Below are 10,007 nucleotides of genomic sequence, written 5' to 3'. Positions count from 1 at the left end.
CTTAATGTCAAAGATAAGAACATGAATTCTGTGCACTGACGACCTCACTTAGTGCAACCTTGCAGCTGTCTCCATAACTTCTGCTCATAAAATAAATTTCATTGAAGTACATTAAATATTAGAAGATATGCTCATCTGGTTGGCATTTCATTTTGTGGGTTGAACCATACATTAAGTTTATCATGATTCTTTATAAATGGTAAAACAAATACTGCATCGCTAATTACTTCATCTCAAGTTATTATGAAATAAAAACAATGGCAGTGGCAAAAGCATGATGATAAATACAAATCATTTCAAAGTTCCATTGCAAAAGATTTCCTTCTGTTCTGTTGATGAGATTTCAGTTTGGAAGATCCAGTATTGGAAGAGAATGGCAGTGTAGCTGTGAGGTGTTTGGGTGCTGACAAGTCAGCTCACTCGGGATGGAGAGCTGGTGCTGCCCACTGCATGTGACAGAGCTGGTGCTGCCCACTGGGCCAGGCGGAGAGTAGGGGGCAGTAGTAGTCCGGGAGGTAGGAGAAAGAGGAGACCCTAGTGAATCTCTATAAATGGCCCCAAAGCAGGACCTGAAGCCTACATTCCAGGAGGGTGAGTGAGTACTGTGTTTTCATGGGCCTCTTCTTTATGAAGCAAGATGTGTAAAAGTTGCCATAAAAGACAAACAAGTGAAATACTTTATACATTACAGTAGTAGAAATAAAAATTGGAATGAATGGTTTCCAGAAAGCAGAGTACTGAAATAAAAGGACACCAATCTGCAGAAACAGCTAGAACTTCAAAGAGCCAATCAGGAGCAAGGTACAGAGGGGAAGACGAGAGGGGCTGCCCCAGGAAAGAAGAAATTGTTGAAGTGAAAACAAAGAAGAACAAACAGAAACATCCGGAAATGGAGATAGTGGCATACTAGTGAGACACCTCAGCCACCTTGCAAGAAAAGAGCCAAAGTAGATCCTGCTATTGAAAATAAGGGGAGCTCTGGCCGGTGTGGCACAGTTGGTTGGAGTGCTGTCCCATACACCAGAAGGTGGCTGGTTTCGGTTTCCAGTCAAGGCATGTGCAGGAGGCAACCGATAGGTGTTTCACTCACAATGATATTTCTCTCTCTCTCTCTCTCTTTCCCTTCCTCTTTCTCGCCAATTAAAAAAAAAAGAAAGAAAGAAAAATGAGAAAACATTCATGAACAGAGTTGAAGTTAAAGTAAAAGTTTCTGAAGAACTAAAACAATGACTGGGATTTAATTAGCCAGCAGAAACAGCTCTTTATCTTCCTGCCAAGAAGAATGTGAATTCCATTCTGAAGGATTATGCAAATCACAAGAAATCTCCAGGAAACATAGATAATAAGGAGTACAGTATGCTGTTAGTGAAGTTGTGGCAGGGGTAAAGGAATACTTCATCGTTAATGTTTTATACTCAGCTACTTTACAAATTTGAGACCCCACAGTGTGCTGAAATTCTCCCAGATCACCCTGAAGCACCCATGTTCCAGGTGTATGGAGTGCCGCATCTACTGAGATTATTTGCACAATTAAAGAGATGTTAGCCTATACACATCTGGAAGAGAAGAGCCTTGCTTTATTACTGAATTATCTTCATGATTTCCTAAAATACCTGGCAAAGAATTGTGCTACTATCTTTAGTGCCTGCGATTATGAAGTGGCTCCTCCTGAGCACCACCAGAAAGCTGGTGAGGCGCTTATTTACACTTATGTTTGGATCTCTGCAACACATTTATGTTCTTAGTCCTTCTTTTGTACAAATGATGTACTTTGAAAATGTTAGTGTAGCCCTGGCCGGTTTTGCTCAGTGGTTAGAGCATCGGCCTGCGGTCTGGAGAGACCCAGGTTCGGTTCCCGCTAAGGGCGTGTACCTTGGTTGCAGTTTGTCCCCGGCCCTGGTTGGTTGTGTGGGTGGCAGCCACTTGATGTGTCCCTTTCATGTGGATGTTTCTCTCTCTCTCTCTCTCTTTCTCTCTCTCTCTCTCTCTCCCTCCCACTCTTCCTGAACAAAAAATGAAAAAATGTCCTCGGGTGAGGATGATAAAAAAAAAAAAAAAAGAACATGTTAGTGTATAGCAGAATTGATGTTTGTTTTCTGTTGGATTTTATTTATTTATTTATTTATTTATTTATATTTTTAAACTTATCTTTATTGTTGAAAGTATTAGAGACACCCCCTCATGTTTCCCCTATTGACCCCCTTCTCCCTGCTCCTGCCCCCCTCCTGCCTTCCCCACATGATTGTCGGTGTCCATTGGTTATGTATATATGTATATAAGTTCTTTGGTTTATCTCATCCTAATCCCTCCCCCCTTCCCTCTGAGGTTTGTCAGTCTAACAAATTTGTGCTTCTTAGTCCCTCACCTTTACCACCCATCCTCCCAACTCTCCTCCCATATGGCAACCAACAAAAAGTTATCTTTATCGCCCTGGCCGGTTTGGCTCAGCGGTTAGAGCGTCGGCCTGCGGTCCGGGGAGACCCAGGTTCAGTTCCCACTAAGGGCATGTACTTCGGTTGCAGTTTATCCCCGGCCCTGGTTGGTCGTGCGGGTGGCAGCCACTCGATGTGTCCCTTCATGTCGATGTTTCTCTCTCTCTCTCCCTTCCTCTCTCTCCCTCCCATTCTATCTGTACAAAAAATGGAAAAATATCCTCAGGTGAGGATAAAAAAAAAAAAGTTATCTTTATCTATGAGTCTGTTTCTGTTCTGCTTGTACATTTTGTTTGTATATTCAATTGTTGATTGATATGTATTTATTGCCATTTTATTGTTCATATTCCTTCTCCTTCTCCTCCTCCTCCTCCTCCTCCTCCTCCTCTTCCTCCTTCTTCAAGAAGATCTTTATCATTTCATATAATACTGGTTTGGTAGTGATGAACTCCTTTAACTTTTTCTTGTCTTGGAAACTCTTTATATGGCCATCGATTCTAAATAATAGCTTTGCAGAATAGAGTCATCTTGATTGGAGGTCCTTGCTTTTCATCACTTTGAATATCTCTTGCCACTCCCTTTTGGCTTACAAAGTTTCTTTTAAGAAATTGGCTGACAGTCTTCTGTGAGCTCTGTTGTAGGTAACTAACTGCTTTTCTCTTGCTGCTTTTAAGATTCTCTCTTTGTCTTGAACCTTTTGCATTTTGATTATGTTGTGTCTTGGTGTGGACCTCTTTGGGTTCATCTTGTTTGGGACTCTCTGTGCTTCCTGGACTTGTATGTCTGTTTCCTTCACCAAGTTAGGAAAGTTTTCTGTCATTATTTTTTCAAATAGGTTTTCAATTTCTTACTCTCTCTCTTCTCCTTCTAGCACCCCCATGATGCAAATGTTGGTATGCTTGAAGTTGTCCCAGAAGCTCCTTACACTATCCTCAGTTTTTGGATTCTTTTTTCCTTTTGCTGTTCTGAGTGGGTGTTTTTTGCTTCCCTATATTCCAAATAGATGGTTTGCTTCTTGGTTTCACCTACTCTACTATTGATTCTCTGTAAGTTATTCTTTATTTCAGTTAATGTATCCTTCATTTCTGACTGGTCCATTTGTATGTTGTTGATATTCTCACTAAGTTTCTTGGAGTTATCGTTAAGTTCTTTGAAGTTCTCACTCAGTTCACTGAGCGTCTTTATAACCAGTGTTTTGAACTCTGCATCTAATAGATTACTTATCTCCATTTTGTTTGATTCTTTACTTGGCATTTTGTTCTGTTCTTTCATTTGGAACGTTTCTTTGTCTCCTCATTTTGGCTGTCTCCTTGTGTGTGTTTCTATGTATTAGGTAGAGTTGCTACATCTCCTAGACATGGTAGGGTGGCCTGTTGCAGTATGTATCCTGTAGGGTCCAGTGGCACAGCCTCCCTGGTCACCACTCGTGTGGACTGTATACCCTTCTGTTGTAATTGAGTCTTGATTGCTGTTGGCACATCAGTGGGAGGGATTTACTCAGACTGATCAGCTGCAAAGACTGGCTGTGCCCACTGACCTCTGACTCCCTTGGAGGATTAGCTGTACAGGGCCCATAACACAGAGCAACACTTACTTCAGTAGGGCTCTGGTACCCAATAAATCCACCTATTGAGTGTGTTGCTTGTAGAGGTGGTTGGGTGGTAGTGCTTCAATGTGGTCTGAAGCTGTCCACTGGGTGTGCTGGCTCTGGGGCTAGGTCAGCTACTGCATGTGTTCTACCCAGGGCCACCAGGCATATGCTACAAAACGATCTGCAAATGGCTTCTTCGTATGCTGTACTTGGAGGTGCCCAGGCAAAGCCAAGTTGTGAACCAAGGTTGGTTACTTCTAGTGCCAGGCCTGGGGCCACTTAGGGAAAGGTATGGGGCTTGCTGAGGCCAGATGCTGCTTGTTTGAGAGAATTTAGGAAAATCTGAAGCAGGAGCCAAGATAGGCCAATTCTGTGGGAAAGCCACTGGAAATAGCTTGGGTGGGCCTACAAATGGACGGGGCAGTGCTTCAGGGAATCACCAGGGCAGGACAAACAGTATGAGCCAGGTTGCTGGAGTCCAAGATATGGTGGCCTTCTGCTGGCCTTGTGGGGGAAGGGCTCACCAAAAGAAAAATTGCCTCTGCCAGCACGTCTGTCTGGGAGAAAGCTGCCTCTCCAGCTCTCGCCCCAATGCCAAACAACTCAGCTCTTCCCCATATGTCTCTGGTGCCTTTTGAGCTGCCTCCCCCGTGCTGGAGCCTGGAAGGATCGGGTTGGAGTAAGCCTGTGTGCGGGCCCTTTAAGAGGAACTGCCTGGGATTCCAGTAGCTTCAGCTTCCCTCAGCCTCAATTCCTGCTGCTGTTTACAGACAGAAGTTATGAAGATTTCTCTTTCTGGCATTGGAACCCTGGACTGGGGTGCTTGGTGTGGGACGGGGACCCCTCACTTCTCAGGGAGGACCTTTTCAGCTGAGGTATCCCTCCTGATTTTTATCTGCCACACATGGGTGTAGGACCAGCCGGTCTGCACCTCCATTCCTCCTATCAGTCTTGATGTGGCTTCTTCTTTAATTTTGTAGTTATAGGACTTCCATTTAGCTCGATTTAAGGTGGTTCTGAATGATGGTTGTTCTGTAGTTTAATTGTAACTTTGATGTGTTTGTGGGAGGAGGTAATACCACATTTACCTATACCCTCTGTTGGATTTTAAACAGAGAAAATAAAAAGGGTTATAGCTCCTTTTTTTTTTTTTCCTTTTCATTTGGAAGTTGCCACCATGGAGAGACATACTGTAACATGTTCTGTTGCCTAATTGACAAAGCTGCTTTTGAATGCTGGTGGTTCTATTCCTTTGACACCATGCACTTTTATAATATGTGTTAATGCTGTATGACAGAATGCTCTGATTCAGTGCATATAACTGAACACGCTCATCCATTTGTGCTCCTTTTTAAAAAATGGGTACTTAAAGTAAAGAACCTATTATTTGCAGGTCATCCATGTTGGTTAGGCATGTTATCGTTAATCAGATTGTTTGAGAGTGGTGGTTTGTTTTATGGTTTTTGTATTTGTGTCTAATGCATGTTTTAACATGATGATGTAATGCATTATATAGCTACAGTTTTCTGGGAAAGTCAATCTTTTAGGAATTGTTTTGTTACCAGACAGGGTCTGGGCCCAGAGCAGGTCTGCCTCTGGCTGGCCAGTAGTGTGTGGGTTCTTGACTTCATGAAGGAATGATTTCACAACATGAGTCCTAGTGATTTTGAGATGTTTATTAAAGCTGGGACAGTGAAAGAAAGAAGGGGCTTAAGGTAGAAGAAGCAACAGGAGAGAGAGCCTAGGTGGGCGTGCTTTGGCTCACTGAGAAATAGAAGTCACAGTGACAGAAGTGAGCCAAGAGGGAGCTGCTGTTAGCTCACTGGAAAGTCAGGGAAAAAGGGGGCCTTAGAGATAGGTCCAGGGGGTTAGCCTGGGACCAGCTACTGCTTCCTGCTGCTTCCCTGGTTGCAAGTCTCATGGGGACCCTGAAAGTTTAGAAGAAAGAAAGCTGACTCTTCAATCAGTTCTTTATCTCCTTTTCCATTTTGGAGGGAAAATAAACCAACCTCAAGCTTCACGACACAGCCATTCCTTTGGCTGTGCTAATTGCTTACCTTTGACCTCATTCTAATTAAAGTAAATTTTAGATCTAAACGCCTAACTTCTACTGAGAAAAAAATGACTGTAAAAAAGGTGCTATTTGGAATTCAAAGTGCTACCTAAACCTTGTGGATTGTTAGTTGGTAGGAGTTGTATAACAGGCAGAAGTGTTAGATTCTATCACTAGGCTGCGAGAATTGTTTGTATGCCAGCCTGGAACTTGAACACAACTGCTTCTTCTCTCTAAACAAAATACACTAGACTTATTTTTCATATGCATTGCAAAGTGAGAGGGATTGCTAAAAATGGGGATTACATATAACTTTGGGAAACAATGGCATTATTTGGGTAAGCAGAGATTGGTATTTACAGCTTTGTTAACAAAATGTTAATAAAAACACTTGTGTGTATTTTTATTTTTATTTTTTTGGTATTTATAAGAAAAATGACATTTGAAAAGTTATTTTGTGGTATAGAACAACCATGAAAATGTATTATAGTGGCATGTTGTGATTATATAGACTGTATATCCATGGACAAATCATATCTAGAAGACTTTAAAATTAATAAAATAAAACTATTACAATGTTAAATCAGTTCAATTTGTTAGGTCTAGAATCAGCTTTCTGTTCTCAGGTATAGAGAGCTGGTTCCCAGCTTGCATTTTCAGAATTCCCTTCATAATGGTAAAGAAAAGTTTGGTCACCAATTTCTTTTCTTGATTTAAATTTCTAAAACACACTAACCAGATTTTACTCTTTCCCCTCTACTTAACAACCTATGTGTAGGAAAGTAATAATTGAATTATGTACAAAACACAAGTAAAATTCTGTAGAGAAGCAATTTTTTGAAGTCTTGAATTATTCTCTCAACTAGTCATATAGCCTTTTAATTGACATATTATCCCTAAACCAGTTTTGATTTTCCACATTGATTCAAGCAGCCTTCTACATTTAGTTGAAAAGTCCATGTCTGCTCCAAAACATTAGATAAAGTGCAGACTTATTTCTCTTAAAACTAATTTCTAGCTATTTTAAAAGTCTGCCCATTAAACTAATAATAGAACAAAAGAGTTGAAATCATTGTCTGAAGAATGAACCACATGTTCTTATTCTGAATTCTCTTTAGAACCAAACAAGTATACATCCTAGAAGGATAAAAGTTAATATTAACTAAATAAAATACAAGGCTCATAGTTCGAACTCTTTGGGCTGAAAGTTAAAGAAACTTGCCTGGCCGGTGTGGCTCAGTGGTTGAGTGTCCACTCACGCACCAAGAGGTTGCCAGTTCAGCTCCTGGTCAGGGCACATGCCCAGGTTGTGGGCTCCATCCCCAGTAGGAGGTGTGAAGGAGGCAGCCAATTGATGTTTCTATCTCTCCCTCTGCCTTCTTCTCTCTAAAAATCAATAAAAACATATATTTTTTAAAAAAGGAATGTTAAAGAACCTTAAGTGAAAAGTAGAACTTTAAAGGTGCCTGAGTTAACCTTACTATGGAACCTAAAGACAGGAGGAAAAGACAAGTGACTGGAAATGCATTTGGACTTACTGCAGACCTTTGTCATTTTTTCTTTCTTTGCAGACAGGTGAACTCTGACTTTTTTGTGTCTCCCATGAAGTGACCTCTAGAGATTGCCCAGTATCTTTGTCTAAAGATGAGGAAGAGAGAACCTAATGGGCCCAACTGGGGCCATGTGACTAGGTATGGCCAGAGAGGCCTTCCCCTAGTTCTGCTGCCAACGCCCACTCCAGAGAAAGGCTGGGAAGGCACTCAGAAGTGTTTACTACAATACAGCTTCCATCAACACATCTCCCTAGATCCTGTCCATTAAACAAGCATTTATCTGCATCACAGGTAATTATAGTTATTTTCTGGTGCATCTCTGCCCACTCCTTGCTTCACATTTTATGCTTCAGCAACAAAGAATTGCTTATAGTTCCACCTATCTATTCTCTACTTAGCACCCACACCCCCTAACAAAATCAATGAATTTCATGCCTAAATTCATGTGGTCCTCTGTATTTGTATTGGTCCCCTTCCAATTCTCTTTATTCTTTAGGAGTCATGCTCAGTGTTACCGCTTCCAGCAGACCTTCTTGACATCTTTGCCTTCCTGAGCTAGTTTTCTTCTTTCTTTATGCATCATAACATTGTGCAGGTAAATCTCTACCATTATCAAACTCCATTGCTTTTAATTTCCTATTTCGGTTTTGATACCTTTATAACCCTGGACACAGTGAGCCTGGCCTACAGTGGGCACTCCAAAGTAGCTGATTGAATATCTCTCAAAGTTTCCTTTTAGTTAATTATTTGACTCTCTAGAGTTAAAAGAGTGTGTCATTGCATGAAAAGTATTGTCTGCATGAACCCCTTAGAATTGTTAACTTGTCAGAGAATTAGGTGTCGGGAAGTTCTGATCAAATTCCTCTTCAGGGAATTACAGTCAGCCCACCAGCTGAGATATGCCTGCAGTTTACCCGGTGTCCTAACCGGATTATTTTCATATTAAAGCTTCTCCTGGGTTTACCCTCCCTTCCTTTTGGAGGTAATGTTGATCTAGTAAGAATCAGTGTACGAAATTATTTTATTTTTTCTACATATAAACATTATTTTTCTAAGGCAATTTTATTAACTACATCCTGCAGTTCTGTGGACTTTCAACAACTTTAATTTATAAAGTTCGCCTTGATTTTCAGTCCTACAGACATACACATTTTTCTTAGTCTTAAAGCCCATCCATCTATACACTCTAGTCCTGAAAAGTTGACTCTGCATCTCCCAACTTAGCATTAAATGCACTCTTCTGCCCACCTTCCCTCCCCTTGACATTTTATCAGATAGAGAAACTTTGGTCGATCCTAAAAGGAAATTTTGCAAATGGTTGACTTTTGTTAATCTCAGGGTTTGAGAGGAGTGGGTAAAAGAGCATTTCCTGAGATAAGAGTTTTAAGCTGAGTTTCCTCTCCAAAATAATAATAATAAATAATTAAAAACAACAGCAAAAGCTCCAGGAACCCCCTTGGGTACATTGGGGGCAGGCAGCCCCGCAAGTCCTAATAAATGAATTAGCATCTCAGAAAGGAGATCACTGAGGGGCTGATATTGATCAAGGTCAGCGGGTGTGTTTGCCTGCGTTTGTTTGTGGGGTGGTTAATTGCGTGTCAGTCTCGGCCTGTGTCGTCTCGCTGGCGCCGAGTGCTTTTTGGATTTGCTAATTTTCGTTAAGTGTCTCTAGCCGACTGCTCGTCCCCTGTCTACCCAGGAGAACTTAGCGGCTCCTACTGATCAACAGTCTGTCTGTCTGAGCTTTATTGATCACAGAGCAGGCGGCTGGAAGCGGATGCGCTGAGGGGCGGGGAAGGCTGAGAGCAGACCCAGGGCCCGGCCGCCCCCCGCTTCCTGGCTCCGGAGTGGACCCCCCCACCGCCACTCGCCAGCCGGCGGGGCTCGGCAGCAGCGCACGCCAGGGACCGCCACTTATCCCTGGGGCTTCCAGAGCGCGCAGCGTGGCGGGGGCGCGGGGGGCTTCCAAAGGCGGCCACTCGGGTTCTTCGCGTGTTTCAGGGGGAACAGAAAAGAAGCCACAGGCTGTGGGACGCTGGCCCAAGGCTGAGTTGTGAGAAACAGACCTAGTGGCGGGCTCGACGCGCGCCTCCCTAAAGTCAGGAACTCGCAGGCCTCCGCTAGGGGGTGCGCGGGAGACAGCGGCCGCCGGGGCCCCAGGCCAGACGTCTGCGCCGCTAGGAGCCGCCGGCTGGTCCCGCCCCATGGGTGTGGGATGATTGACTTGAGCCTGGCAGCCAATCGCACGGCGCTGGTGCGGGCCCGGGGGCGGGGCGGCGCCGGACCGGCTCCCGGAGCCCAGCGGTATTTACGACGCGCAGCCTGGCCGGAGGAGGCGCGCCCAGGCGGGAGCTCGCGGCTGGCGGGTTCGGTGCGCG

The 10,007-nt window shown here is 43.3% G+C and overlaps 1 pseudogene; it reads left to right on the top strand.

Annotated features, from left to right (window-relative positions):
- Positions 1–715: 715 nt before the first annotated feature.
- Positions 716–1,745, top strand: LOC118639411 (annotated as a pseudogene).
- Positions 1,746–10,007: the final 8,262 nt, after the last annotated feature.

Source organism: Molossus molossus, unplaced genomic scaffold (genome assembly GCF_014108415.1).
Source record: "Molossus molossus isolate mMolMol1 unplaced genomic scaffold, mMolMol1.p scaffold_m16_p_1, whole genome shotgun sequence".
Lineage (NCBI taxonomy): Eukaryota > Metazoa > Chordata > Mammalia > Chiroptera > Molossidae > Molossus > Molossus molossus.
Note: the sequence above shows the minus strand (reverse complement) of the source record. Positions and strands in the feature narration are given on the sequence as shown.